Below are 24,491 nucleotides of genomic sequence, written 5' to 3' on the forward strand. Positions count from 1 at the left end.
GTACATGCCACCATTCAAAGAATCAGACAGTTGTTCAAATGGAGAGGTCTTTCTAAGCAAGTCAGACAGTTTATAAGAACTTGTGAAGTGTGCCAGAGGACTAAGAATGAGAATGTGGCTTATCCAGGTTTACTTCAACCTTTACCAGTTCCTACACATGTATTTTCGGATATATCAATGGATTTTGTGGGAGGTTTTCCGAAAATTCAGGGAAAAGACACCATCTTGGTAAACGTTGACAGGTTCACCAAGTATGCCCATTTTATTCCTTTGGGCCATCCCTACACAGCGACTATAGTAGCTCAAATTTTTTTGGATAACATTTTCAAGTATCATGGCTGGCCACAAACAATAGTCTCTGATAGAGATCCATTGTTTCTAAGTAAATTCTGGAAAGAATTCACAAGATTACATGGGATACAACTAGCTATGTCTACAGCCTACCATCCTCAATCGGATGGTCAGACGGAAGTGGTTAACAGGTGCATTGAATCCTATTTGAGATCTATGACATTAAGCACTAATTCCAATTGGCTAAAGTGGGTTCCTTTAGCAGAGTGGTGGTACAACACTAACTTCCACTCTGCCATTAATCAAACTCCTTTTGAGGCACTCTACGGGTACAAGCCTCCTATTTTTGTGCCCTATATACCTAAGGATTGCCAAGTAGAGGCAGTGGATCAATTGTGTTGTGATAGGGAGGCCCAAATTAAGAAACTTCGACAATCTTTGTTGGTATCTCAGAATCGAATGAAACAGATTGCTGATCAGAGACGCACAGAAAGAGAATTCGATATTGGCAATTGGGTATTCCTAAAACTTCATCCTTATTGTCAAAATTCCTTGAAACTACCTAAAGCTCCCAAACTCAGCCCTAAATATTATGGGCCATTTCTTATTATTGAGAAAGTGGGAAAAGTGGCTTACCGTTTAGACTTGCCTGCTGATGCCCAAATCCATCCGATTTTCCATGTTTCTTTACTCAAACTTGCCAGAGGTAATCACTCAGTCGTGGTTCCATTACCAAACCAACCCAGGTTCTTGTTTGTTCCAACTGCAGTAATTGACAAGAAAATGGTCAAGAGAGGCAATCATGTTGCTGTGGAAGTTTTAATCAAATGGAAAGATGTGCCTGTTTCAGAGGCAACTTGGGAGAATGTTGAATATCTTCAGGCGCGCTTTCCAGATTTCAATTTTGGAGTCTAATTTTGGGGTCAAAATGCTTTGAAGGGAGAGGCATTGTATGGTTGTTAATAAAGTCAATAAGTCAGAGGGGTCTTGTTGGTATTTTGTAGAAGTATAAGGGCTGAATTTGTAATTCTGTAAAAGTGTTGTTAGTTAGTCGTCGTTGTACTTAACAGTCAGTTAGTTAGTTAATGAGATATCGTTCAGTTGTTTGACCTAATTCTTAGCTTCTTTCTCTCTCTAGATCCGCCATTGATTCACACATATCAGGCAATAATCGAGGTGCAACAAGAATCTCAAGTGGAGAAACTTTTTGAGTAACTATCCCTGGACCTTCTGTCATGTCAAGTTGTTCATTAGATGGACTTTGGAACTCAAATGCATGTATTATGCTAGCTAGTATGTACTGTATAGCTACCATAGCAAACGGCATCACCGGGCATATTCTTCTACCACTTCCAAATGGGATCAACTCGAAATGCCGACCCTTCACATCGATTTCTTTTTCGCCTGCTAAAAACCTCTCAGGCCGGAACTCAAATGGATCAATCCATATTTGTGGATCGTGATGAATCTTCCAAACATTTATGAAAAGGCGAGTGCCTTTAGGGATGGTGTAACCACCTACAATGCAGTCTTCTATGGACTCATGAGGAATCGAAAGTGGCGCAGCGGGATAAAGACGCATCGTCTCTTTGATAGTGGCTTGAAGATAGACCAAGTTGTTAATGTCTGATTCTTCAACTTTTCTATCTTTTCCAACATGGTTTTCTAGCTCCTGTTGGGCCTTTCTTAAGGCTAGAGGATTGTTAACTAGTAAAGCTAAAGCCCATGTTAGAGTAACCATGGTCGTGTCTGTAGCTGCCAAATATATTGCCTATTAAAAGCAAAAAAAGTATGAAAAATTCACAGAAGTGCAACATAATTTACCTACTTAGAGTGACACAGTTTATGTTAAAACACACATTGTTAATCTAGACAATTTATGTTAAAAATGGTAGTTAGTTTCCACCACTTAACTATTACCGTCCAATTGTGTATGTGTGGAGAGACTGTGAAAGAACTCTTTTTCATGTGAGAACTAAAGAACTCTATGATAGATATATGAAGTGTATATTATATATATGCAGTACATACATATTCAATATATGTAATATGGAGTTCTCTAGTTTTCTCATGAAGAATAGATACCCTAGTGATACATACATACATACACACATATAATATATATTATTGTACAATAATGTTTTATCGTACATTACGTAAGCGAACTTCCATAGCGTTATATTACAAAACACGCGGTGGCAGTTCGTAAATAACACAAAACTAGTTCGTGATCAAATTCATCGATTACAAATCGTTTCTAATCTAAATTCTGAACTCCACGCTCTATCTCTTCCAATTTCTAAACCCTAATCACAGCTTAAAGTATGAAATCTCAAAAGTCTAAACCAACATCAAAATACAACGTTGTTGAATATCAAGAATCCTCAAATTGATCAAAAAGTGATGACTTAATCATCAAATTGATGTGTAGGAGAGCGTAAAATCATCAACCGATTATGAAATTACAGAATAATACACTCAGTAAGCTCTGATCAGGGTTTAGAATATCGCGTTTAAACATTCAGAGCAAAACTCATGTCCATTTAGACACTCAGAACAAAATATACACTGTATATTTAAACACTCAGACAAAAATAGACTTTATATTTAAACACTCAGACAAAACTTTAAACAAATAGAACACAACTTTGAACACTTAGAAAAAAAAAACTTTAAGCACTCTTTACAAAAATCTAAGTAACTCAAAACGAATTTCTGAACGAAACAAATTACACACTTTAAAAGTTCAAAACAAAAATCTATGTTGGGCCTAGTTATTTGGTTTGTACTTAGTTTGTTTGTTTTGTTTGGGCTGCGTATGTAAACCGAGATCCCTTTGAATCTCGGTGGGATTTTGGTCTTTGTTGAGCTAGCTTGTGGTATCACAACCCTATAAATATAGAATGCATTGTATAGGGTTCTAGGTTGTTTATTCACTTGTGCTTTTGGCCGTCTAAGAGTTGTTCTAGACGAGTTTTGTATTGATAGTGCTTAAGCACCCGACGTATAATAATACGTGTGTTTTGAAGCCATTCTTGTGTTCTACGTGTTTATGTTACTTGTGTTCTTGAATCATCTAGTGTTGGAATTCCGCACCAACACCTAGATTGTTGATATCATAATTGTAATGATCCATATTCGGGACTTACAATTGGTATCAGAGCAACAATAGCAGACATATGAGTATGACTGATCTCGTTAGATCCCCCCTTTATTCCTGACACGCATGTGAAGAACGTTTGTATCAAAAACCTCCAGTATGGGTGAACTAGTTTCTTGATTGCTGGAGGATAAGTACCCTCATAACCCATCCTGGTAAGAATCTCAGAGACAGCAGTAGCAGAGTATTCTGTCGGGTGATCAGGTTGATCACCAAACAGAAGCACATCCCTTATAATAGCCTCTGTGATGACGACCGGCTTGTTCTGCACTTTGGAGTCTATCGACACAACTCCATCTGCTCCTCATGAATTGATTGAGGCATTATTCCAAAAATCAGTGATCATCTTTCTGCAAATGATAGGGTTTTCTCGTCATGCGTGAGAAATCCTGCAAGTGTTGAGGCCGACAATCATAGACTTGAATTCATTGTGGGCCAGTGATGGATCAAACAAATGTCCAACTATGTTATGTGTGTCCACAAAGTTCAACGGAGCCTGATAAGCCATTAATGCATCAAACGAATCAAGTTAGTAAATACAAACTTGACTATAGTTATATTTTAAAGCATATTAGTTAATTTTTAAGACATGAGGGGCCAATGATGACAAGATCACATTTGGTGAACCAATAGGAAAATATAATAATAGTATCACAATTGATCTCGGTCCACAATCAGTTTTCTATCAACAAGAGATTTCAGTCAAATAAGGTTAATTCCAGCGTTTTCGGTCAACGAAAGTCAACCGAGAACATGAGTTCTTGGTCAAGGCTGGGAGATCTCGGTCAACGAAAGTCAACCGAGAACTCCTTGACAGCCGGGGACAGAAAACCCTTTGGGTTTCTTCTTGGAATGTGTGTCGTCTTCTCCAAGTCACCGAAATCTCCATTAATCCTGCAACGAAACCCCTTTAACTTCCAACAATCTCCAAGATCACTCATTACCTGTAACACGATCAAAAGAACACCAAATACAATAGAGTGTGATTAGCTTATGTTTGTGGGGTTTTCGGCTGAATGGTTTGAGAGAGATGAGTTTTGAAAGTGTTTTTGAATGAATGAGAACAAAATCTGGGATAAATATTATTTATACCTAAAAGAGATGGGCCGAGAACCCACAAACAAGCCCAACCCTTTGTTTCAGCCCAAAGACTTGTAATCTCATACCTGACAATCCAGTCTAAAGCCCAAAGTAATATAAACACATTGAAAACGACCCAGTTAAATCACATGTTTTGAGGAGAGTGATTTCGAGATAAAGCAAATAAAAAAACATAAAACATAAAGAAAACAAGAATAGAAAAAAAATAAAATACAAGAATAATCTTTTTGAGATTTTTGCAAATTGGGATCAAATTTCAATTTTGTAAAATCGCCGTCTTTTACAAAAAGATCCGAAGATGAAATCATATTGTTTAAGATGCTGTCACAAGGATTCATGTTCAGCGTTATTATGACATAAAAAGACAGGTGATAGCAGGTAAAAAAAACTTAGCATGACTTTCATTGCATCAGTGATATGAATTAGGTTCAGTTCGGCATAAATCTTAGATGGATATCACTCATGGACCTGTGATGCCTCCTACCTCTTCTCAAAACGTATTTGACTTTCCCCAGATCACCCCAATTTGACTTCAACACCCTAGTACTTGATCAAAAGGTTTTTATTTGAAAATTAAACAAAAATTTGAGCTTTAAGGTTGAACGTTGGACTTACAAACCATCCGAACTTACATGCCTTTCATTCGAGACATGACAGGACTTACTTTTATGCCCCCATCTCTGTAGTTCTAGTTTGACCCTTTAAGATTTTTGAAAAACGAACTTTTAAGTACCACAATAATATTTTTTTTTAAACAATAACTTAGAAACATAACATTTTTTTGGTGATCAAGACACTAACGGGCTCGTGTATGTCAGGGTAATTGCTTTTCTGTCTATCATTCGGAGAGATGTATATGGAGACATGCACATTTCTTCAAAATGACTCTCCACAGTAAGTTTAGCAAATTTAGTTTATATCACTTCAACTTTTACGCATCATGGAAAGCTACCATACAAATCAATGACTTTTCTAGAGCCTTTTAAGCTTAATAACTTCACCCGTTAGACACACAAAAACAATATATCTATCATTTTCCAAAGGTTGGATCAATTTTCGTTTGAAAATATTTGAAGCTTCCCAAAAGCTGTTAACTGAATAGTAATATAATTTCCCAGAAGACAGTTTGAAACTCGATCACCCCGGTCACTCTTAGGTTTCAGGTAAATGGCTACCCCGTATGTCCACAAGTGGTTCACATGACCAAACATATATGAAAATACATATCCTTCCAACTTAGAGTTACCGACATAATTTTAAGTGAAAGAATTCAAAATACAAAACATATCACAATCGCCCCAGATGCTTTCAGTCTTTAGATAAATGTCTATCCTCTGTGACTCTACAAGTAGATCACCGGACCAAACATAGACAAGTATATGTTCTTCAAACTTAAGTAACCGACATAATTTTAAGAGAAAATGAAACTTTTAAATGTAAAATTTTTGTTTTTTATTTTAATTTAATTTTAATTATTTTTTTAATAAAATAAACAACGCGCACACACACAATTTTTTTTATTTGATTTGTACTTAGTTTGTTTGTTTTGTTTGGACTGCGTATGTAAACCGAGATCCCTTTGGATCTCAGTGGGCTTTTGGTCTTTGTTGGGCTAGCTTGTGGTATCACAACCCTATATATATAGAATGCATTGTATAGGGTTCTAGGTTGTTCATTCACTTGTGCTTTTGGCCGTCTAAGAGTTGTTCTAGACGAGTTTTGTATTGATAGTGTTTAAGCACCCGACGTATAATAATACGTGTGTATTGAAGCCATTCTTGTGTTCTACGTTTTTATGTTTACTTGTGTTCTTGAATCATCTAGTGTTGGAATTCCGCACCAACACCTAGATTGTTGATATCATAATTGTATCAAAGCGTTAGACCTATTCAGGCTCGTTATTGTGATATCAAGGATTCAAGATTTTGATATTTGGTGGTTGTGTTTGATTTTCCGGTGATACTCTCGTCGAAGAAGGAAAGAGTTTTTTTTGGGTTGAAGATTGACCTAATCTTGGTTAAAATTCAAATCCCAGAGATTTCGGGATTTAATTTATTACCAAAATTATCTGGTCAAAGCATCTTTGAGTTTTCTGGAAGTTCTCGGACAATTTTCATTGTTTTCGGCCATCATTTGGTCGTTCTCGGTGAAATTTGTTGGTTCTCGGACGAATCTGTGTTCTCGGCTACATCTAGTGTTCGGCCACAATCAGTTCTCGGCTACATCTAGTGTTCGACCACAATCAGTTCTTGGTTACACTCGGTTCTCGGCCACAATTGGTTCTCGGCTATTACCAGTTTTCGGCTAAGGCAGTTCTCGGTTGACTTTGGGTTTTCGGTCAATTTTTGTAGTTCTCGGCATTTTTTCTCGGCTGCCATTAGTTCTCGGTCAACTTTTGGTTCTCGGCTCAGTAAACTGTAGACTCTGTTTGGGTTTGATTAGTTTGATTTGGGCCTGATACTTGGATTATAAAACTTTCCTGGACTTAAATTAATCTTAAACTAATTTAAAATGGATCAGTTAACGAACAACAATGTCTCAACCAACTCTTCACTCCAACAAGAACTCGACTCTATAATGGTGACTACCACTCGAATACCCCGTCTTTTGTCTCATGAGGGGTTTAGTGAATGGAAATTTCGTTTTGAGAAGTACGTTAAGATGAAGGATCCCAAAGTTTGGAGAAGTATTCTTAGGGGGCCTCAAAGAATTACCTATCAACGTGAAAACTCGACTGAAATTCTTGTGAAGCCTGTTGCCTTGTATGATGATGATGATTTTGCTAAAATTGAGGATGATGATAAGGCACTTTCAACTCTAACTATGGCACTTTCACCTGAGATCGCCCTTGGTTTTAGAGAACTTCAATATGCTAAGGAACTATGGGAGACATTAATTGAGGTGTATGAAGGAAACGAAGACATGAAAAGGAGTCGCCAAGACTTACTGCGACAAAATTTCAACATGTTTAACCATGTTATGGGGGAGTCGTTGGAAACTCAACTCCAAAGGTTCATATCTCTAGTGACTGAAATGAGATCTGCAAGTATTTATCTAGCAACTTCAGAGATAAACAACAAACTGGTGAACTCATTGCCAAAGAATTGGGATATGAATGTTGCTGTTATCAAGAAGACTAAAGATCTCTATAGAATGTCTATCTCTGAGATGATGGCTTCTATCAAGGCATGTGATATGGACGACAAGCAACGTGCAATAAACCATGCGAATTCTTACAGTGCAGCTGGGTACAACGTTGCTTCCAACAATGCTCTTATTTCTCAAGATAGTTTCTCTATGTTCAAGGCCACTTAGCAACTTCCAACCCAAGGAAAATTTCAGATGTTTAAGTCCACTCAAGGCCAGTCATCCTCTACTCCGCCTCAACCAGCTCCAGTTTTCTTCACCAAGTCTGCTCAATCTTCATCAGCTCAACCTTCATCTGCTGGCACTGCTTAAGGTCAGAACTCAAGTTAGATTCCCTCCATTCCAAAAGAGACTTAGGAGAACATAGCTCTAATGGTAGGATTCATGAACTGCTATAATGCTTTTCTAGCTGGAGACTTGGTTCAACCTGTTGTGGCTGCTGAACTCGATCAGATTCACCCTGATGATGTTGAAGAAATGGATATCTCTTGGCAAATCGCCATGGCGATATTTCGTGCCAAGAAATTCACTAAGAGGACTGGTAGAAACAACTGGAACATGCCTAATAATCAGAAAGTGGGTTTTAACAAGAACACTCTGAGATGCTATAACTGTCACGAGCCGGGTCATTTTGCTCGTGAATGTACTAACCCAGCGAAGGAAGGAAACACTGAAAGGGCGCTGGTTCCAGTGGGTAATGCTAGGGGAGATGTTGGTGCTAGTTCGGGAAATGGTGAAAGGGGATTGGTTGCTCAACAGTTCTCTTGGGAGGATCAGATGGCTGCTCTCAACATTGGAAATCAGACCGCAAATTTTGCAAATGTTGAAGACATTGAAGAGGAAAACGCTGTTGAGGAGCAAATCAAGGAACTTCAGTTTGCATATATGGCGTTCACTTCTTCCGACTCATCTAAGGTAAGTTTTCAACCATGTTCTCAAGATTGTGTGGATAAGATAGAATTATATAGGCTCCACAATGATAACTTAATTAGAGACATGGAAAGAGTTAAATCTGAAAACTTTAAACTCAAGAAAAACGAAAAAGGTTTTCTAGATAAAATAGAAGCAAATAAGCTGAAGTTTGAATTTAGTCTAAAATGCTGTCATTACCTAGATGCCAAACAGGAAATTGTTGAATTAATTGCTAAGCTGGAAGCCTCTAAATTGGAAATTTGAATCTAGCTAGTAAATTTGAAAGAGCTAAATTAGATTTTAAAAAATTCTAGGGTTCCAGTAGAATAGTTGACTCAATGATTGAAAATCAATTGTGGTGGAAAGAAAACGAAGGTGAAGGCATAGGTTATAGTAGTGTTCCACCACCTTACAATCACAATTACGTTAGCACTCCTGTTACCAAAGAACAAGAAGAAAAGGTAAAAGGCTTGAAGTACAACAAACTAGATACAAATGATGAAGCTAATTCTGTGAATGCAAGTGCGTCCACTTCAAGAGTGAACGATTCTAACGTGTTTACTTCTTGTGCATAAAAAGTAACTGTGAGGGAATGGACTGATGAGGTTGACGACCCTTGTTTTGAATTTAATAATGACATTGTTTCTGATGTTCCTTTAAAACTGCATGTTTTAAATTCTGTTTGATGATCAAAAGGACATGTCATGGCAACCCGTGATAACTTTAAACGTATCAGGGTCACCTAGTGTAACTATGGACTGGGTACCAAAATCTAACTAATCCCGCGCTTTGTGCAGGGACAGCTATGGAGGAATATCATCAGACCTTGGTATGTTGATAGTGGCTGTTCCAGGCACATGACATGAGACATTTCCCAACTACACGACATTCAAACTTTTAACGGTGGGTATGTGTCCTTCCTCGGGAGGAGAAAAGGGAAAGATCACACAAAAGGGTACTGTAAGTAACAGTGTTCTAAAATTTGAAAATGTTAATTTCATTCCTGAATTGAAGCACAGTCTGCTTAGCATGTCACAAATCTGTGATAAAGGGTTTTCAACTCACTTTACTAAGAAAGAATGTTTGATTTTAAAACCTGGTATCATTATACCAGAAAACTGGATTCTTGTTCGATCACAACGAAAAGATAATGCTTATGTGATCGACATGAACAAAAATGTTCCTAATGAAATAACATGCTTGTTTTCGAAAGTGTCGGAACATAATGCTATGCTTTGGCATCGTCGTCTTGGTCATGCTAATACGAAAAATTTAAATCATCTTGCTAAAAATGATTTGGTTCGTGGCTTACCCATTAAAGATTTTGTTACTATTGAAAAATGCGTGACTTGTGCCTTGGGTAAATATCATTGAAAAACTCATAAACCAAAATTGATCAACACCATCTCATCAGTTTTTCAATTGCTACATATGGATCTCTTTGGTCCAGTGCATGTTTTGAGTCTTTCACGCAGCTCTTGTTGTCTTGTTATTACTGATGACTACTCACGTTTTACTTGGGTGTTTTTCTTGTCGAATAAGAGTGAAATTGCAGATTTGATAAAAAGGTTTATAGTGCTCATGGAGAACCAACTGAACTTGAAGCTGAAGGGAATACGTTGTGATAATGGTACAGAATTCAAGAATGCATCATTAAATTATTTCTGTTCAGAGAGGGGAGTGCTTCGTCAATATAGTTCAGCACGGACACCACAACAAAATGGTGTGGCTGAAAGAAGAAACCGAACTCTTATTGAAGCTGCAAGGACGAGGTTGTGTGATTCTAAGCTGCCGTTATTTTTCTGGGCATAAGCAATTAATACGGCCTGTTATGTTCAAAATCGGGTGATAATCAACAAATCACAAATGAAGACTCCTTATGAAATTGTCTTTGGACATAAGCCTACTGTCGTGCATTTCAAGGCTTTTGGTTGCCCATGCACTCTACTGAACCTCGAGTCTACTCTAAAATTTGGGGCCAAAGCTGATGATTGCTACTTTGTTAGTTATGCGGGCCATACTGCTTACAGGGTCTACAACAAGTCTACCAAACAGATTCTAGAATCTTATGATGTTCGTTGGTTGGAAGAAAACGAGAATGATGCTCGTGTTGGTCCGGACTGGTTATTCGATTATAATGAACTCTTCAAACCGTTCAATGTGCTTCCCGTCATCAACACAGAACCTTCTGGCAGCACTACAGTGGATGCTGAGAAAGATGACTCACATGCAGTATCCCACATCTCTCCACTTCTAGATGATGATGTCCCAGAACCAGTTAATGACCACAAACCCGCATCCGTCTCTCAGCCGAAAAAAGTTCCAGAAAATGAATATTCGCAAAGTCCGTCTGATGATACCGCGACAGTTGAGGGGGAGAGTCCTATTCATCATATTTTCGGGAGCACACTATTTCCCGATGACATTCCAAATGAATATGTCGCCAGCACTTCATACTCACATAGTACAGCGACCTTCGGATGGAAGAACCCCCTTGCTGACATTGACGTGAATTTGTCAAACTTGAATTCTACCAGTGATGCTTTCGATCAATTACTTCCTTCAAGAATTCAGAAAGATCATCCAATTGAGAACGTCATAGGTCCTCTTGAAACGGGTGTGTCCACCAGAAGTCAGACTGGAAATATAAACAGTTGTTTGTTTTCCTGTTTCATATCTCAGATAGAGCCAATGACAGTAGACATGGCCCTCCAGGAACCTAGTTAGGTATACGTTATGCATGAAGAGTTAAATCAGTTTGACAAGTTGACAGTTTGGAGATTGGTTGAGTTACCGGAGGGAAAGAAAGCACTTGATACGAGATGGGTGTTCCGAAACAAGCAAGATGACACCGGGGTTATTGTTCGAAACAAGGCTCGATTGGTAGTTCGTGGGTTTCGTCAAGTTGAAGGGTTGGATTACACTGAGGTTTATGCTCCAGTGGCTAGACTTGAAGTCATCAGAATTTTTCTGGCCTACGTTTCATTTATGGGGTTCACAGTGTATCAACTGGACGTTAAGACTGCATTTTTGTATGGCGAGGTCAAGGAAGAGATATATGTGGAACAGCCACCGGGTTTTATTGATTCCAAGAAGCCAAATCATGTTTACAAGTTAGACAAGGCATTGTATGGGCTTCGTCAGGCTCCTTGAGCATGGTATGCTACATTGACAACACATCTTCTAGATCATGGCTACAAGCGAGGAACCATTGATCAAACCCTGTTCCGCAAAACTGTCGGAAAAGATTTGATCTTAGTCCAGATCTATGTAGACGACATTATCTTCGGATCCACCAGTGCTGAGTTGTGCGCGGAGTTTGAAGAAGTAATAAAGAAACGATTTAAGATGAGTTCGCTGGGTGAAATGACAACATTTCTGGGATTACAGGTTCGCCAAAGCTCGGCAGGAATTTTACTGCATCAAGGGAAGTATGTTGAGGATATGCTCTCAAAGTTTGAGTTTCAAGACTCCAAGAGTGCTAACACTCCCATGGCGGAAAGGCCTTTACTGTCATCTGATCCGGAAGGGAGTCCCGTAGATCAAACATACTATCGATCAATGATCGGGTCTCTAATGTACCTCACCGCCAGACGACCCGATATCATGTTTGCAGTCTGTCAGTGTGCTCGTTTCCAGGCTAATCCTAAACTCTCTCATTTAATTGCTGTCAAACGTATTTTTAGATATCTGAAGGGACAACCGAAGTTAGGTCTTTGGTATCCCAAACAATCAGAACTTGATCTTTATGCTTTTGCTGATAGCAATTATGGTGGAGATGACATTGACAAGAAATCTACATCTGCCGGATGCCAGTTCTTAGGAGATCGTCTCATTTCATGGCAGTGTAAGAAACAACAGACGGTGTCCACCTCGACCGCCGAAGCGGAGTATGTTGCTGCATCAGCCTGCTGCTCTCAGGTTATCTGGATGCAAAATCAACTGCTGGATTACGGTTTGGAATTTCTTGATACTCCCATCTTTTGTGATAATGATGTTGCCATTGCAATTGTTAAAAATCAAGTTCAACATTCCAAAACCAAGCACATCGATATTAAAATTCATTTTATTCGTGATTGTTACAACCGAAAATTAATTCATATTGAGCAAGTCCACACTGATAACAATGTGGCGGACTTATTTACAAAACCGGGCGGAACAGCCAAATTTAATGTGCTTGTGAGTTTTCTAAAAATGTTTCGCTTTGAGGATTGAGTCTTTTTGGGAATAAATTTGTACATATTTTATTAATTTGCACAAATTTAAGAAAAAAAAAGAAAAATTGTGTGTGCGCGCGTTGTTTATTTTATTAAAAAAAATTAATTAAAATTAAATTAAAATAAAAAACAAAAATTTTACATTTAAAAGTTTCATTTTCGCTTAAAATTATGTCGGTAAAAGTTTGAAGAACATATACTTGTATATGTTTGGTCCGGTGATCTACTTGTAGAGTCACAGAGGATAGCCATTTATCTAAAGAGTGAAAGCATCTGGGGCGATTGTGATATGTTTTGTGTTTTGAATTCTTTCACCTAAAATTATGTCGGTAACTCTAAGTTGGAAGGATATGTATTTTCATATGTGTTTGGTCATGTGAACCACTTGTGGACATACGGGTTAGCCATTTACCTGAAACCTAAGAGTGACCGGGGTGATCGAGTTTCAAACTGTCTTCTAGGAAATTATATTACTATTCAGTTAACAGCTTTTGGGAAGCTTCAAATATTTTCAAACGAAAATTGATCCAACCATTGGAAAATGATAGATATATTGTTTCTGTGTGCCTAACGGGTGAAGTTATTAAGCTTAGAAGGCTCTAGAAAAGTCATTGATTTGTATGGTAGCTCTCCATGATGCGTAAAAGTTGAAGTGATATAAACTAAATTTGCAAAACTTACTGTGGAGAGTCATTTTGAAGAAATGTGCATGTCTCCAAATACATCTCTCCGAATGATAGACAGAAAAGCAATTACCCAGACATACACGAGCCCGTTAGTGTCTTGATCACCAAAAAATGTTATGTTTCTAAGTTATTATTTAAAAAAAAATTATTATTGTGGTACTTAAAAGTTCGTTTTTCAAAAAGCTTAAAGGGTCAAACTAGAACTACAGAGATGGGGGCATAAAAGTAAGTCATGTCATGTCTCGAATGAAAGGCATGTAAGTTCGGATGGCTTGTAAGTCCAACGTTCAACCTTAAAGCTCAAATTTTTGTTTAATTTTCAAATAAAAACCTTTTGATCAAGTACTAGGGTGTTGAAGTCAAATTGGGGTGATATGGGGAAAGTCAAATACGTTTTGAGAAGAGATAGGAGGCATCACAGGTCCATGAGTGATATCCATCTAAGATTTATGCTGAACTGAACCTAATTTATATCACTGATGCAATAACAGTCATACTAAGTTTGTTTTACCTGCTATCAACCTGTCTTTTTATGTCATAATAACGCTGAACATGAATCCTTGTGACAACATCTTAAACAATATGATTTCATGTTCGGATCTTTTCGTAAAAGACGGCGATTTTACAAAATTGAAATTTGATCCCAATTTGCAAAAATCTCAAAAAGATTATTCTTGTATTTTTTTTTTCTATTCTTGTTTTCTTTATGTTTTATGTTTTTTTATTTGCTTTATCTCGAAATCACTCTCCTCAAAACATGTGATTTAACTGGGTCGTTTTCAATGTGTTTATATTACTTTGGGCTTTAGACTGGATTGTCAGGTATGAGATTACAAGTCTTTGGGCTGAAACAAAGGGTTGGGCTTGTTTGTGGGTTCTCGGCCCATCTCTTTTGGGTATAAATAATATTTATCCCAGATTTTGTTCTCATTCATTCAAAAACACTTTTAAAACTCATCTCTCTCAAACCATTCAGGAGAAAACCCCACAAACATAAGCTAATCACACTCTATGATATTTGGTGTTCTTTTAATCGTTTTATAGGTAATGAGTGATCTTGGATATTGTTGGAAGTTAAAGGGGTTTCGTTGCAGGATTAATGGAGATTTTGGTGACTTGGAGAAGACGACACACATTCCAAGAAGAAACCCAAAGGGTTTTCTATCCCCGGCTGTCAAGGAGTTCTCGGTTGACTTTCGTTGACCGAGATCTCCCAGCCTTGACTGAGAACTCATGTTCTCGGTTGACTTTGTTGACCGAAAACGCTGGAATTAACCTTATTTGACTGAAATCTCTTGTTGACTGAAAACTGATTGTGGACCGAGATCAATTGTGATACTATTATTATATTTTCCTATTGGTCCACCAAATGTGATCTTGTCATCATTGGCCCCTCATGTTTTAAAAATTGACTAATTTGCTTTAAAATATAACTATAGTCAAGTTTGTATTTACTAACTTGATTCGTTTGGTGCATTAATGGCTTATCAGGCTCCGTTAAAGTTTGTGGACACACATAACATAGTTGGACATTTGTTTGATCCACCACTAGCCCACAAGGAATTCAAGTCTATGATTGTCGGCCTTAACACTTGCAGGATTTCTCACTTATTACGAGAAAACCCTGTCATTTGCAGAAAGATGATCACTGATTTTTGGAATAATGCCTCAATCAATTCATGAGGAGCAGATGGAGTTGTGTCGATAGACTCCAAAGTGCAGAACAAGACGGTCGCCATCACAGGGGCTATTATAAGGGATGTGCTTCTGTTTGGTGATCAACCTGATCACCCGACATAATACTCTGCTACTGCTATCTCTGAGATTCTTACCAGGATGGGTTATGAGGGTACTTATCCTCCAGCAATCAAGAAACTATTTCACCCATACTAGAGGTTTTGATACACACGTTCTTCACATGCGTGTCAGGAATAAAGGGGGGATCTAACGAGATCAGTCATACTCATATGTCTGCTATTGTTGCTCTGATACCAATTGTAAGTCCCGAATATGGATCATTACAATTATGATATCAACAATCTAGGTGTTGGTGCGGAATTCCAACACTAGATGATTCAAGAACACAAGTAACATAAACACGTAGAACACAAGAATGGCTTCAAAACACACGTATTATTATACGTCGGGTGCTTAAGCACTATCAAGTTCGTTTGTAATGATCCATATTCGGGACTTACGTCAGAAAGGGGGGATCTGACGTGATCAGTCATACTCAGATGTCTACTATTTTTGCTCTGATCATGGATTGGAATTACAACTATTCCAAGTTCGTTTTTAATGAAATGATGAGCAATCTGAAAGGGAAGAAGAAAGAGATGTTCCTCATGTATCCCAGATTTCTGCAAATGATCTTTGACTCACACTACACCGACCTTGTCAAATCTGTTGATACATTAGATATGAAGTCAATGGGACCCAACACCTTTGGGTTAATGAAGTAGTCCTGGAAAGGCTCCAAGATTATCTATCAGGGCCTCAATGCTCTGGAAAAGTTTGGTAAATTTGCTGAGACTGAAGCTGTACCAGTTACTGCTCAAGTTGCCGAAGAACATGTGACACCTGTTCAAAGGCGGTTTGCTGCCTTCGAGATCAGTTCAGATGAAGAAGAAGAGATAGAACACCGTGAAAAGGATACTGCTCTGCTGATGAGCAATTAAGAGATTTTGAAGCCTTCAAAGAATTATTACAGTCAACCGCTCTGAAGCCTCCTCAAGCTGTTGCTATAAATGAAGAAGTTGATATCCATGAGGAACCAGCTGCTGTACTCATTCCACGAAAGCACAGAAAGAAAGATCTGAGATCGGGTGTGCTGGTTCGTGAAACTGAAACAACAACCACAACACCAGCAACAATCACAACCACTAGCCTACAGCAACAATCACAACCTGAGTCACAAGCTCCAGAGACTCAAGTTGAACCATGTTCATCCACTGCAGAGCCACTGACTCAAGATCAGATGCTTGATGACATTGCTCGTGAATTTGAATTTGAGTCAGATATTCCATCCACTAATGAGGCTACTATGCCATACACTGATGTTGCTTCTGGATCTTCTGGCCCGTCCAATCTGGGTCAGTCAAGCTCAAATGTTTCCGAAAAGGTTTCTCAGATTCTGGCTATGCAAGAAAGATATTTGCAAGATAAAGGCAAAGGAGTGGTGTTTGATGATGCTCCCGTTTATGTGCAAGCTCTTCAACGTAGAGTCTTTGAACTTGAACAAGATTCTGTCGTGATAGATGTGCGTATTCAAGAGCTGGAAGCCAGTAACTCTGATAAAGACTCCAAGATCAAAGAGCTTCAATCCAACATGGGAGAGTTAACTGCTGTTTATCTAGACCTCCAACAAAAGCTTGTTCAAAAGTTTGGAGATGAATTCAAGAGTAGTGATGATATAACCTCAAAGATGCCCAACGTTGATCAAATTGGTAGCTCTACTGTTCGTCAGGCTGAAATTATAGATGAATCTGAGACGCTGAAACAATACCTATCTGAACCTCCACTCACCAAAGAGAAGTCGGATAGAATTCAGAAGAAGCTGCTGGTGATGAAAAACTCCAATCAGAATGTTGAATCATCCGATCACCCAGACAGGTTCGTTGTTACTCTTCAAAAGGGTTTTTCGGATAAATATGGAGATCGTTCTGGAGTTGTGTCATGGGGTTTTGATGCTAAAAAGAACATGTGGTGGGTTAAACGGAAGTCCGGTCCCACTGAGTACTATAATAAGATGAAAGACTTTGGTTCTTGGACTAAAGTAGATCTCAGTGATTTGATAAATTCTCCATTCCACAACCCAACTAATGATTATCGTGGTAGAGATTTCTGGAACTTTCTGAGAAATCAAGTTGATCAAGGTTTTCCGAAAATGCCACCTGCAGAATTGTTCTTGAAGAAAGCAAAGGGGGTCGTGGATCCAAAGACAGGAAAGACAATGGTCCACGTTATGTGGCTTGCTACAGAGAAGGCCACTCATATTCCTCTGCCTAAAGCTATTCCGGATGGTACTTTGGATAACATGAGATTCTGGATGTATGATAGTGAAACTGCCACCGTTGTTATACGTTTGCAGAAGGGCAAAGGGCAGTACATATTTGTTGATCCAAGAGATTTGCTAAAGCTAGGAGAGAAAGACATCAAGACACTCAGTGCATTTCAGATAATTGCCGACCCGATTTTTGAACCGGCTGCAAAAGAATATACAAGCATGGTGGCTTCTATTATCAGATGCAAATTTTGGGCAGGTGGTTTGAAAGACGCTGACATCGATTATATGGAGCATGATTGAGAACCAAGCTACAAACCAAGGGGGAGATTGTTGGGCCTAGTTATTTGGTTTGTACTTAGTTTGTTTGTTTTGTTTGGGCTGCGTATGTAAACCGAGATCCCTTTGGATCTCGGTGGGCTTTTGGTCTTTGTTGGGCTAGCTTGTGGTATCACAACCCTATATATATAGAATGCATTGTATAGGGTTCTAGGTTGTTCATTCACTTGTGCTTTTGGCCGTCTAAGAGTTGTTCTAGACGAGTTCTGTATTGATAGTGCTTAAGCACCCGACGTATAATAATACGTGTGTTTTGAAGCCATTCTTGTGTTCTACATGTTTATGTTTACTTGTGTTCTTGAATTATCTAGTGTTGGAATTCCGCACCAACACCTAGATTGTTGATATCATAATTGTAGTGATCCAGATTCAGGACTTACAATCTATGACACTCGGAACAAATTTTTAACCTAAGCGAACACACTTTAGACGTTTAGAACAAAAATCTAAGACACTCAGAATTTCTAGCCAAAACGAGTTACACACTTTAAACGTTCAGAACTAAAATCTAAGACACTCAAAACAAAACTTTAAACACTTAGAACAAAACTTTAAACACTCATAACAAAAACTCTAAACGTCACAAGGTCAAATATGAAAATTAAAACTTTTTTTATCATGAAATTGAACACTGAATCACTTCATATAATCTTTTAATCATCAAATAATCATCAATTAACCATTGATTTGATCATCGATTTCATCATATGAACAAATCTAGAACGTATTTAGACTTTTATTAGTTGAATCAATTTTCGAATTTTCAATTCAATTGAAGTGGAGTCTGCAACGGAGTAAGTGAAGATGGTTGAATGATCATAACGGCTAATTAAGATGGAAACAAATTTAAAGAATTTACAAATTTACCACTACGTGTTTTCTGAAATCAAGGGTGTTGGTAGTTGAATATGTAATGTATGTTAACTATTGTATTGGATCTCTCTCTCTCTCACACACACACATAGGGTGAGGATCATAAAAGAACTTTTTGAAATTAAGAACTTTGAGAACTTTTTTTGACCACTAAAAAAACCGCTTCAAAAAAATATTAAAAAAATTATATAACAAAAAAAATGTAAAAAAATAGAAAAGTTTATCTAGCATCCCGTTTTTTTTAAACTTACTTGTACATATATGTATATTATCATTTAATATCTTGTTACATAATGTACACATATATACATTATCATATATCTTAATTGTACACATTTATATAAAGAATAACGTGTATGTACATATATGTACATACGCGTATAAAATAAAAAAAATATCTATTATAAATAAAAGTGTAAACCGAAAATTTTTTTATTTGTTTTTTTGAAACTAAGATGCTAGATAAACATTTTGTTAATTTCTTTCTTACTTTTTTTATCTTTGAGTTTTTTTTTTCTTTGTAATTTTTTTTTAATTTTGTTATAGTATTATACATATATGTATAAATTAGCTAAACAGAGAATTTTTTATTTTTTAATTTTTTCAAAATTTTAAAACCGGGATGCTAGATAAACGTTTTGATTTTTTTTTCTTTTGTTTTTGGCTTTATAATTTTTTTTATATTTAATTTTACTTCTTGGAGGTTTTTTTTGTCCAAAATTGTTCTCGCACGATTCCAATCATATATTTGTATATAGATGGAATCAAGTAAAAACTCCTTTTATAAACTCTTAAAGAGTTACTTTTAACTTATTAGAAAAAAATATTTTGTAGTTTTTTTTCCTACATTCTTCTTATATGCTGATATTGTTAAAAAAAAAATCTAGTCGGTGTAGTGCATATGTGTAATAGTGTGTATTGTATGTATGAAAGAGTGTTGTATTGCATAGAATACAAAACTATTACACATATTTGATACACACTATTGTAATATATGCAATATAAAACTATTACACACATCGAATACACACCGGTGCGTTTTTGCAATACAACACCAATGCACATGTGAATTACATTGATTTTTATTTATTTATTATAATACAACACTATTGCATATATACAATATACACTATTGAATATATGCAATTAAACACTATTGAACACATCAAATACACACTAATGCATATATGTAATACAACAGTATTGCACAGTCTTACACATGTGCATTACGTCAAGTTTTTATTTATTTGCTTACTTTTTCCTGGTGAATAGTAAGAAAATATAAGAAGGATAGAAGAAACAAAAATTTAATTTTTTTTATTTTTTATTAAATATAATTATTTATGAGTTTGTAAGTTTTCTTTCTAAAGAGGAGTTTTCTCTTGATTCTTCTCATATATATATATATATAGAGAGAGAGTAGCGGCTGTGCAACATGATAGTTAACTGAATAGACTGACATTGACACGTGTGAAGTATCATATAGATTTAAAGGTTTATTAAATAAAGTAAACATGAACTCGTATAAAATAAAAACAATTTTAAGAATTTAGTTATATAGAAAATTGATTGTTTACATTATTAGATTTCTAAAACAGCTTCTCTATTAATAGTATTAACTACAAATTTTACGTTGTAGTCTAACAAAATTGCAGCTACGAAGGCCTGGTGACCGTTTTTGGCATCGACACCTTCGTGAGCTCATCTTTCAACCACTTGAACAAGATGATAATGGAATAAATTATTACTTCATTTTATTTGGTAGTAAAAAAAATACCGTAGGAATAAAATACAAATGACAAAGATGCATATCTCAAAAAAGAAAATTAACAAAACAAAAAATGGTCATGGCGGTGATGGTGGTCAGGTGACGGTGACAATGGTAGAGACAACGATGGTGGTGGTTGTGGTAGCAGCGGTTAGGTGGTGATGGTGGCTGTAGTGGCGTTAATAGTGGTGGTGGAGGAGACAATTAGGTGGCGGCAGCGGGGTGGAAGTCAGGTGGCGGTGGTTGTGGTGGTGGGTGGTCAGAAGGTGGTGGAGGCGGTGGTGGCAACGATGGTGGCAGTAAAGTGGTGGTCAAGTTGTGGTGGTGGTTGTCATGTGGTGCTGCCTAGATAGTAGGGTGAAGGATGAATGAAATGAGAAAAAAATATAAGAAGGAATGGTTTTGATGGAATGAAATTCCTTGTATAATGGTTAATTCCATTGACCAAGCAAACACCCCTTTTTTCATTCCATCACATTAATTCATTCCGTTCCCATTCTCATTCTCATTCTCAGGTAGCGTTTGGTATGCAGGAATGAGAGACGAAATGGAATGGACCATTGTGAGGGAATGAAAACGGTTGGTCAAGGGATAGAATCACCTATTACCATGTCCATTCCATTCACTCTAAATATATTAAAATTCATTCCATCCATCACCTTGTTTTTTTTTCATCTCTTTTTCACAATATCACCTCCAACACCCTGCCTCTCACCACCACGCCGCCACCACCTACCGCCATCGCTACAACCAACCACCCACCACCATCATCAACCCGCCCCCACCACCTACCAACACCGCCCACCACCACCAACCATCGCTCCCGACCATCACCACGACTGCTCGTCGCCCACTACTACCACCACCCGCCCACCACTACCACCTATCCACCCATCGTCACCAATCATCACTCCTAGCTCTAGCCTATCGCCACCCCCTACCACCACCTCCATTACTGCTCACAGCCCACCACAGCCACCCATCGCCACTCACCGCAATTTTTATTTTATTTTGGTTTTTTCTAGCTTACCAAACAACACAAAGTAATAATTTATTTCATTCCGACATGGTAACCAAACATCTCAATGGAATGGTAATGATTCATTCAATTATCTTGTCCATTCCATTCCCTCGATCATTTCATTCCATCACCCATTTTATTACATCATACCAAACATATCTTCTTACATACCAAATGTTATCTTAGCGTGAGACCAAGGGTGAAGCCAAGTGGTTTGGGTTAATTAATAAATAGAAGTTTTAAATCACCCTATGTAAACTCAACAACACAAGTAAACTCAACAACACAAGAAAACATCATTTAAATACAAAATATGTTTTCATATATTATTATTTTAGGTAGCAAGACTACATAGATGTATTAAGGAGAAAGTTAACGTATAAACTAAAAAAAACGTGCTAGCCGTGCGAATCAAGTAGTGTAATTATATACACAAGTATTGTAATTATGTAATAATATCATAGTGTAATTATACTATAATTACACTATGCTTTATATTTAATTGCACTACTTAATTCTCACAGTTAGCACGCTAATTTAATTTGTTTTTGATTCAAATCTATTAAAAAATGACAAAGGAAAAGTTGGTGATAATATAATAATGTTTTTATCGTTTGTTTTTGAATGCCTTTAGTGGTTGGGTTTTTGCTGTTTTTGATTGATAATTGATCTTTTTTTCTGATAGCTAGTGTCTATTTGTTTTTTTAATTCTTTTTGGACATTTATAGTGATGTAAAGCATACCAAGCATGTAGCTTTCACAATCTCATTCGTGTTGAAGCCATAATCTTCCTCTTGTACTTCTTCTTTAACACGTGATAACACTGCAGCCCATGAAGACTTTACTCTCATCTACTTGGAGTGTAGAAGTAGAACTCATCTTCCTTTTGTGGTCTTCTAACCATCCATTGATTACAACATCCATCTCTTTGGCCGTCTTCTTCATCAGCTTCTCATACCCCCCTATATCTAACCACCTCAACCATGGAATGGCATCTGATGGAACAAATGCTACCAACAGTTCCACCAACCGTTTAATGGCCTTCCGAAACTGGTCTCCGTTTTGTTCACCAGGCGAAAAATGATTCCCAAACATCATCCTTATAACTATGTTTACGACCAAATTTCCAAACCATTCTTTCATGTCAACCAATACCGTACCCGAAGACCCTTTATTTGTTGATGTTGTGTAGATGTCTTTTATGGATGAGAGCACTTCAGAGACTCGGATATGTGCTAGCGTTTGAAGGTGATGGTGCGACAACAATTCGATCACAATTATCTTGCGAATCAAGCGCCAATATGGCCCATAAGGTGCAAGGCCGAACATAGCATAGTTATAGCCCATCAGCTCACTTGCTAATGATTTTGGCCGGCTAGCAAAGACTCTATCATTGGCAGTTAAACACTCTTTAGCCATCTCAGAATTACTAACAACTAGAACTCGGTGAACACCAAGTTTGATGGTAAAAATTGGTCCAAACTTGTCAGCCATAGAGCCCAACAATTTATGAGGAGGTTGGGAACCAGCTAAAAGATGCAAGTGACCAATTATTGGCCATGCTCCAACAGCTTCTGGTACTCTCCTAGTAACCCCATTTCTAATTCCAAGATGACCAAAGATAAGAAAACATAATATGCTGGCTACAAAGATTACTAATAATAAAATTAAATCCATATATAACAAGCTTTTGGGACAGTGGAAGATATACAGAAATTTTTAGATGATGAATATGAGGGATATGAGTTGTTAAAACACGTATTATCACAATCAGTTTAAGCAATTCATGATAAGACTTTAACATTGTGTGGTCGTGATAGAATGACTGGGCCTTCATAATGACGTGAGACTGAAACCCGATAACACGGATAAAAAAAGACTGAAACCTGCACCTGCAATATAACATTCGGTTCTTGATCGGATCATATTTCCATTCCAATTTGGTTTCGGGTCGGGTATCGGGCCCAGACCAGGGATACCCTAATTTGTAAGAATACGTGTATCTCTTGGTGTTCCAAGACTTGGCGAGAGCTCATACGAAATTCAGAGACGTTATCTATGTGACTGGTAAAGAATGTGAAGGATTTAAGAAATCATGAAGAAGAAGATGGCGGTGGTGGTAGTGCATAAAAGGTTTGCTCTTTGATTTCATTTTCAACAAAGTTAAAAGGTTGGACCGTTGGTAGTGATTTTTAAAGTGTTTTTTAAAAATAGTTGAACGGAGGACCATTGAAACAAAATAGTTGAAAGGTTGGATTGTTGGTAGTGATTTTTAAAGTGGGATTATTATCGGCTAATACATAAAAGCTAAGATTATTTACTTCCAATTTGACTTAAAAAAAGCTTGTAAAAGTTTATGATCATCAATGGATCATAAGATTTAAATAAATATTCATTTTTTTTCTTGCAAAATAACTAGGTTTGAGGCAAGATTTAGAAAAGTCAAAATGCTTATCTTGGATATATGTTATCATAATGATTCTTAAAACCAAAATATAAGATTTTTATGATAAAAATACCATGATCATGAAGAATAACTTATGAACAAGTATGAACGTTTAAGGTAAAACCAAAATAAAAGCTATAAAGTGAATGAAATTGTAAAACCTACTTGTTAGTGCTCTCAAACTTAAGAAAAGAATGTATTGAGGTGTTAAAATGATGGAGGATTAGTCCTCCTTTTATAGTGAAATTATAGAGTTGTTATGCTTTATAAAACTTATGAAAATTAATCATATTTAATATAACTTAAAACAAAAGTTAAAATGATTTAAGGGGTTTTCGAAGTGTTTAACTCTTTCAATCAATTTTATTTAATTAAAACATTCATTGGTTTTTATTAGTTAATTAACATATGATGATGATGATGATAGTTCAAGAATAATTCAAGTGAATCGCATGGGATATGTACATTAACAGATGATTTTGATTATGAATGTTTTAAATGAACATTCAATACTACAAGGGTGGTGA

General features: G+C 37.0%; 1 pseudogene across 1 annotated transcript; it reads right to left on the minus strand.

The window, feature by feature from the left end:
- Window positions 1-1,408: 1,408 nt before the first annotated feature.
- LOC143544717 (cytochrome P450 CYP82D47 pseudogene) lies at window positions 1,409-23,244 on the minus strand (annotated as a pseudogene). The gene is made up of 2 exons (XR_013137299.1): window positions 22,262-23,244; window positions 1,409-2,062 (listed from the first exon to the last, which is right to left on the minus strand). The product of XR_013137299.1 is annotated as a cytochrome P450 CYP82D47 pseudogene (transcript).
- Between the last annotated feature and the right edge of the window lie 1,247 nt (window positions 23,245-24,491).

This window comes from Bidens hawaiensis, unplaced genomic scaffold (assembly GCF_021521415.1).
Source record: "Bidens hawaiensis isolate Kalapana, Puna unplaced genomic scaffold, B.hawaiensis_p1.1 tig00000904_1, whole genome shotgun sequence".
In the NCBI taxonomy this organism is placed as follows: Eukaryota; Viridiplantae; Streptophyta; class Magnoliopsida; order Asterales; family Asteraceae; genus Bidens; species Bidens hawaiensis.